This window comes from Magallana gigas, chromosome 5 (assembly GCF_963853765.1).
Source record: "Magallana gigas chromosome 5, xbMagGiga1.1, whole genome shotgun sequence".
In the NCBI taxonomy this organism is placed as follows: Eukaryota; Metazoa; Mollusca; class Bivalvia; order Ostreida; family Ostreidae; genus Magallana; species Magallana gigas.
In genome coordinates, this window is record NC_088857.1 from 19,188,965 (window position 1) to 19,197,259 (window position 8,295).

General features: G+C 33.9%; 1 protein-coding gene across 1 annotated transcript in view; it reads right to left on the minus strand.

Moving 5' to 3' along the window:
- Positions 1-7,394: 7,394 nt before the first annotated feature.
- The window catches only part of LOC105348558 (YTH domain-containing family protein 3), a 4,709-nt gene continuing 3,808 nt past the window's right edge, over positions 7,395-8,295 (minus strand). Inside the window, exon 5 of the mRNA XM_034461616.2 lies at positions 7,395-8,274. The gene's annotated coding sequence lies outside the window, so the exon portion shown is untranslated. The remainder of the gene's footprint in view (positions 8,275-8,295) is intronic.

Consider the following 8,295-nt stretch of genomic DNA (forward strand, 5'->3'; position numbering starts at 1 on the left):
GATATATGGTATAGTCCATACTGTGCTCTAAACGTTTCTAATTACCTACAGAGAGCAGTATTTTAGTAAAATCAAACTGGTAGAGATTAAGTTAGAATAGGTGTTTGTTTTTTTCCCCATAAAACAATTTCTCCTTAGCCTACACACACGGGTTACGCTAAACATAGAACATACTAACATAAACTTTGAAGAGCTTCAATGAAATAAATGAACAAAAGATATACCAAATTAATAATAATGAGACATTTTCTTATAAATACCAAAAGTCTTAATATAACAAGACCTTTAGTTTTCTATAGGTTATATATGCGATAATCGTGGCGTATAATTTCGAGGTCTCCTTCGTTATATAGGTAACAAGGTATTTCCTCGAATAATCTTCTTTTTTACTCTAATGATTTATTCTACCTGGCGATTTCATGTGTTCGTTGTGAACAGAAAATCAAGTATACTTTCAATTATAAAAGTGCTTAAATTTAAATTTCTAATTAACCACATCTAGGTCTGGATTCAGTTAAATTGTCGCACGTGCATTAATCATGCAGTCGATGATATTTCATTCTTGCACAGTGCTTTATCGGTTCTTCCTCTTTTTTTTTCTTGTTAGCATAAATTGTTTAAAATCACATCACACAAACACGTTATTATTCGCTCATGATTAATTACGTTAACAGCAAAAAAATCCCCTTGGAAACAACCACGTAAAACAGTAAATCTGCATGTTTGCAGGTAAAGCTCATTTCTGATTCTGTGAATCCACATTACTGAATGTGACTTTATAATACTAGAACACAAAGAACAACGTTTACATGTAAATGAACATATATATGTTCAATCCTGGATTCAGGATGTGACAGTCACAAAAGAAGTCGTGCTTGTCACGGACATATTATATGATGAAGATTATGTGACAACGCATAACTATCCTCTCAATGAGAATTCATTGGCACCTGTTTGATAGGTTTGCAAACAATATAACTTACATTATACCGGTACCTTTAGACGAGACTTTTCAATCTATTCTTTAAAAAAAAAATACATCAAACGATGGATAGGCGGTAATAACAATCCCGTTTAGGTATTTCATGTACATATTACTTAACCTAACAAGTAACATATGTAAACTGTGAAAAATAGCAACCAAGTTTCTCATGCAAAGCCCTCAACTATAATAGTACATTGATGCTAGTAATTTTGAAAGGGTCTTTACTTGTTTCATTTTACAATTTTTGAAAGAGGTAGTTGGACGTATTAGTCTGATTAGAGCATGTAACATTAATCAAGAGACATAACTCTAAAATTCTTTCTATATTCTGCAAGCGAAGAAGAAAGATATGACGTGGCAATTCAGATGTTTGAGATAGGTATCTGGTCGGTAACGCAAGGATGATTTTATTTTTGATTGTTGTTGATACACTGCCCCCTAACACTGCACACTAATTAAAGGTAGCAAGGGACAGTTTCGAATAAAGTACCCTCAATATTTTTGTAAAATTGAGAGTTGCTGTACTTGAAGGCTTATGAGTGTTGCTAAAATTCATGAAATGATTTTTAATGATTATCATTAGTTAGAGGGGTGTCTCTTGTTGAAATTGATATGCAATATGTAGGCCCCTTATGTTAGGTACATGAGAATCAGAAGTAAAATCCGAAACCTGCGGCTATGACTGTTGTGCTGACTTTACACAGTGAAATTGCAAGTTACAGACGGGAGGTAAAATAACACGAAAAGTAGGTGGATGGGACATTGAAAACTATACACCGGTAAGTTTGTGACATGTGATAGTGCAACATGCACGCGGTACGGAAGGTCAACCCTCTGCAGGGAATTAGCTGGGGGAGGTCTAAAAAGCTGAAAAATCATGAAAAATTAGCAAAATATGAAAGGGTCAAAATCTCATAAAAACCAGTATGTAGAGAATTTTACAGGTTTTGATTAGTAATTTTCTTCAGAAAATGGTGATTAGCCTTATAAAGAGTGAATTAAAGGTATTTGTGCTGAATGGGAACTGAGGAAATTCTAGTTACAGAGTTCCGAAAACATGCATCCGTTGGCTACAATGAATTGTATAAAAAAAACCCGTCCCCTGCCACCTAAACAACAAAATGTTGAGGTTTTTTTTTTGGGGGGGGGGGGTGATTCATGCAGAACATGAAGGTGGCGACATTGCTGAAAAAATTGTGTTGACAATATAGGTAATTTATGAACATAATGAATTAGTTTACACCGCTTGTCACTAGTTATTTTGTCAAAAGGTATGGCAATTTCTTAGTTTTACATTATTTGTAAATAAATATAAGTCTCGAGCTTTGTTTATTACATATCAATGAATACTTGCCTATGTATCTCGCTTGTAACTCGACTTCTTAACAGTCCAATTTTGGTAATTCATTCAAAATGCACAAGTAAACTATGGGTATTTTATACATAAGAGACAAAAATAAAGAAGATGGGGGGATAAGATAGCGCAAATGCCCATTCGATTCAGTCGTGAAAAAAACAATTTTTAATTTATTTTTTATCAATTAAATCTATTCAAATATATTATAATACAAGTTTTGCAAAAGCTCAATTTCTAACTATATTCAGTTTTAAATGTATTAAACAAATACCGAAAAAAAAAATTGCATTAAATTTTGATGGTATCGAACCCATAACATAGAAACTCCAGATATATATAAGGTTAGTTTATGTCAGGTACTCTAACCACTGAGCAATTTCAGACACAAAAAAGTGGGCTGTTGAATACTATGTGTGACTTTGGCCACGAATTTACGGACTTGGTATTATTTTTTCAAAACGTAATTCAATTGTTGGGATTCAAAATGATATTTTTAATGTATAGTGGGTCATCTCTCCATGTTTTTGTTGATTGAAATCTGTTTGTTTTCCATTAGACTTTATTTAGACTATGAGAAAAATATGGAACGCAGACCCACTCTATGAAAGAAAATGCCTTGAAGTTCTAAGAAATGACACTATACGTCTGTTTGAGTCAACATATTCCAAGAATTGAACAAATCAATGATATGTTAAATATATATTTTTTAAATGATTTTTAAAAACAAACATCAGATTTATTGATATCTTAATTTTTCAGTAGCTTGTTATACCGTGTATGGGCATTTTACACGCCTTGTCCACCAATCTTCTTTTAAATTGATCTCAATTCGTGTCTAGGTCCCTTTCATGAACTTATTTTGATGTCCTATATGGTTCAAACAAACTTTTAACTATAGTTCCTCTAATTTGTTTCCAGACCCTCGCAGGTCATAGTCTGAAATTCATGTATATTTTGACGTACCAGTTTTTTTCAACATCATTATTATTATAACATATATTTCAGAATTATTCTTTTTATTTCTACAAATGTTTGTACATTTGGACCCACTACAACCTAATTTTGGACTCTCTAAACCACCTTCAGTGGTAAACGTTTCCTCAATCCCGAATAGTGCCCCCTCCCCCCAACAGATTATGACCCCTATTTGGGACCAGGGCATGGTATGGCATCAAGTAACTTTACCTTGCATCTCTTATCATTATCAATACCCGTGCAAAGTAACAACTTCCATTTAATTTAAAACTTTGCACTTAACATTGAGTCCATTTTGGAACTCACTTTCGGACTGGGTTTCCTCCCTGACCATAACCCCACCTTTCGGCAGATTTTTTTTAGTTTGAATAGGCTATTAGGCTGCGAGGATTTTTTAAATTTATTCAGCTCCTATTTTTATTATTTCCAAATCATCTTCCCTTGGATGGGGACCTAGCCTAAACTTTCATTTAAACTAACCACGTTAATTGTTGTTATATGTATATATTTACATCTACCGAGTATTATTCCCTCTATTTCTCATGGAAACTTTTAGTTAATTCATAGGTCCAGCCAGACTGAAATCTACACGCCCCGTTTATCGATTGGTCGAAATCTACAGCGGCTGAAACTGGCAGGACAGATATCGACACGCCCTGTTTATCGATTGGCCCAAACCTACAGCAGCCTAGGAAAAATTACGGACTGTACGAAATCATCATGGCGATGTCAAACTCAAAGTCTCACAGGAGACGACTTGGCTGTTTCTTTTAAAGCAATATGAGCTGTATTTTTTAAGAATTTTATTTTGCTGCAAAATCCTGCTAGTATGATAAGTCTACATGTAACTTAAACTTTTATGATAAATAAGGTTTGAAAAAATCATTAATATTTGTGAAAGGAAATATTTCTCTTCTAAGGAATATATAGCAAATCAATTTTTGTACAGGACGACAATAATTCAATTTTGCTCAAAATAAGGCTTCTTAACGGCCTTTTCCACAAAAATATGGCCAACAGAAATAAAAACTATGATATGTTTGTCATTTTAGTAGGAAAGAACATTTTAGTAAAAAAAAAAATGCTCATATTGCTTTAACTAAGTAAAATTCGCTAAATTACTGTTAAGGTACGTAAGTACGTACCTTAACAGTAATTTAGCGAATTTTACTTAGTTTTTAAATTCAAATCAACAATTAGGTAAAAGAAAGATGTAAATATAAACATTAAAATGCTTTCCTTGATGATTCATTCGGGATATATGAAGGAGCGACATTGCAGAAAAAATACATAACCCGCGTTAGCATTGGCCACATTGCTCACCTGAGCAACAATAGACATTATAAAATCAGCTTTATGAAGTCATATCCATAATATCGGAACAATGAATGAGAAGAATAGACTCTGTATTAAAAGATTTTAAAAATTGTCTAAAACTTTTGTTGCAAAAGAGTTATCCAGGGCCACAGTCTAAACAAATGAGAATCAACAAATGTCAGTGTGCTTGCATATTAGTAATACTATATACTTTAAAAGAATGATCATATTTATTTCCTATGTAAAAATTTGAAGTCCGATCTACTCAATTGATTTTTGAGGAGATATTTCTCTTTACATTTCTATGTAAAAAATTGACCCCCCCCCCCCCACACACACTGTGGCCCCACCCTATATCTACCCCCTGGTATCATGGTTTGATCAAACTTGAATCTACACTACCTGAGGATGCTCCAACAGAGTTACAATTTTTCTGGCCAATTAATTTTTAGAAGAAGATTTTTAAAGATTTTGCTTTATATGATCCTATGTAAAAATTGGACACCTCCATTGTGGCCCCATCCCACCCGTGGGAATCATAGTTTGAACAAACTTGAATGTACACTACCTGAGGAAGCCTCCACACAAGTTACAGCTTTTCTGACCAATTGGTTTTTGAGAAGATTTTTCTCTATATACATGTATATTTCTTTGTAAAAATTCGCCCCCCCCCCCGCTATTGTAGCCCAAGTACCCCTGGGGATCATGATTTGAATCTACACTACCCGAGGATGCTTCCACACAAGTTACAGTTTTTCTAGGCGATTGGTTTTTGAGAAGAAGATTTTTAAAGATATCAACACATTTTTAATATTTCTTAATTATTTCCCTTTGAAAGAGAGTGTAGCCCTCCATTTTAACAAACTTGAATCCCCTTCACCAAAGAATGCTTTGTGACAGGTTTGCTTGAAATCACCCCCGTGGTTTTGGAGAAGAGGTAAAAAATGTAAAAAGTTACAGACGTACGGACAGATGGAAGCCGGAAAAAAAGTGATCAGAAAAGTTCACTTGAGCTTTCAGCTCAGGTGAGCTAAAAATGTAATACATACATTGCATGTAAATAGTTACTCCCAATATGGATTCATGCGAATGAGAGCCAATTATCATGTGGGGATAATTTTTTTCCGGGTGGAGGGGGTCCAAGGCATATTTCAGTTTGGCCGGGGGGGGGGGGGGGGGGGGGGTCGAGACATAATTTCGGTAATTTTACTATGTAATGCTCAACACGCCTTGATAACATAGCTAGTTTTTAACAGGACTGATGAGCAAAGGTCAAGAATAATACCAAGTGTCTAGCGCTGCAATAAACAGAGAAGCTTCGTAAATGTCTTTCTTGAGTGTTAATGTACTCTCTAGCCAACCAGCCTCAGTGAATCACTACTTCTTGGTGCATGTTGTTACTACAAACACTTTTTCTTAAGATATTTCGTTGAAAAACATCTTTATTTGTTAACAATTGGGTTTATTTTGTAAACATTGGTAGGATCATTGTTGCATTTTCCCAGTGTTTTGTTTTGGTAGCTCAACGGTTCCCAACATCTGAAGAGTTGATGAAAATTATTCTTTTTTTAAAGACCTTTGTTTCTTTAAATAAAGGGTTAGTTTGAAACTTTTTTTATTTATCCAGGGTTTGTCTAAACTAACAAAAAATATGCAAAGAATATAATTTTGAAATTCTAGGGGAAAAAATGTGTGTCGGTGGGGTCAACTTTAATCATTGGAAAAAGAAAATTTGAAGTAGTCTGGATCCGACTTTTTAAGAAAAACTTGAAATTCACAAACACTTCTCTAATAAGCCCCTTTTCAATTGCAGTTGCAGAAAGTAATACCGCTCAACCAAGCTTCCTTGTTTGTACATGTATTAATGCGTTTGTTTTTTAAATGTCAAGGACAAGAATTTTGGAACATGTTCAGAAGTTCAACCCCCACTCAACGAGTACATGTAGAACCATTTTAACAAGACCTTGGACTTTCGGTAGAATGTAACTATATTGTCCTTGCGTCAAAACAAGTTAAATATGACGCTGGTTTCAAGTGAAATATGCACCGATTTCATACTCTTAGCTCAAAAGCCAGACAAATCATGTTAATTTCATTCAAAGAGCCATTGCTGAATGCCCAGCAATGAAATAGACAGGCCTACGTCACAATGCTGCTTGACACACCTACCCAAAGTCCAAGCTCTTGTTAAAATGGTTCTACATGAAGAAATGGAACTTTAATCTAAATGTTATACCTGCAATATTTGATTAAAATTGACTTTGAATTTCCTGCGAAATGTGAAAATATGCAAAATTTTCAATTACAACAGATGAGGTCACAATTATTAAGGTAGTAATTTGGGACATCTTCATGTTGTGACATATTATTCACTGATATAAACAATAAAATCAAGTATAATTTTATAAATAGTCTCTTTCCTAATACTGTCATCCAACAGCATAGAGCAGTGGGTTTAAGCATTAACTATGGATCTGTAAGTCACAAGCTAACCTTTCTGAATTTTTTTATAAAAATGCATTTTTTTTGGTTAAATATTGTAAAATTTTAAAATTCTAAACTGGTGAAAGTATTTTAATTACAATGTACTTTAATCCACCTTAAGTTAATAGAGTCTATAGACAGATGTTCCATACCACCTTAGCATATGATTTATGCAAAGGGTCAACTGACCCATGTGACCAAAATTTGGCAAAAATCATAACATAAAGTTAAGTGAAAAAATAACATATGGCAACAAAGAAGTAATGCAACATAACGACAATTTCATATACTTTATTCTTTGAGATTAACTGGACTTTTAAAAACTGTCTTAAAAGAACACACACACTGCTAACAGCATCCAATTCCCTTCTTACATCAGCTTCAAAGGAATGCCAGTGGTACACAAAATCCATGTCACATGGGTTTTTGATTTGATTTGATTTGTAATCACAATCTCCCTTTTTTTCAACTTTGGTCTTTTGTCCTTGGTAGTTAAAATATCTATGTCTAACAATTGAAGGTGTCTGTCTGGAAAAGTTTGCACCACAAAGAGATTTGAAAATAATGCTTCTTGGAATATATGTCTTTTGAAAATTTCCATCTTTTTTTTTTTGGTTAAAATCCAGTGGCATTATATCCCTGAGCACTGCATCACTGAACTGGAAAATAACATAATGTATGCAAACTTCAACCTGTTCCAATATGCCTTTGCACGATCCTCAAGTAACACACAAAACTTGTTGAGCACCATAAGGTCCATACTTGAGGAATTATATATAAGTAATGCAAGTTCAAGTGGTTTTGATCCACATATTTTATGTCTCACATTTTCTTTGTATGATGTGTCCAAGGGCACATTTAATTACACAAACTTTCTATTTTCCACACACTAAAAAGCTCGTCTTTCTCGAGAAGAGGATACCGTTGCCTCCGGAATAGAATTCCACACTTCTGCTGTTGCTTACACAAAATCCAGTAAATCCCAAATTTGAATTCCCAGTATCGAAGAAAAAAATTTCATTTAAGGTGAAAGTGAAATCATCAGAGTATATCTGTGAATGATTACTATTAGCGAGATTAATTAAAAACTGTTTTTGTCTAATCTAATTAAATCCAAGAGTTTTTTGCACATTTTTTCCCTTGGAACAGCACACATCTGAAAAATAGGAAAACTGCA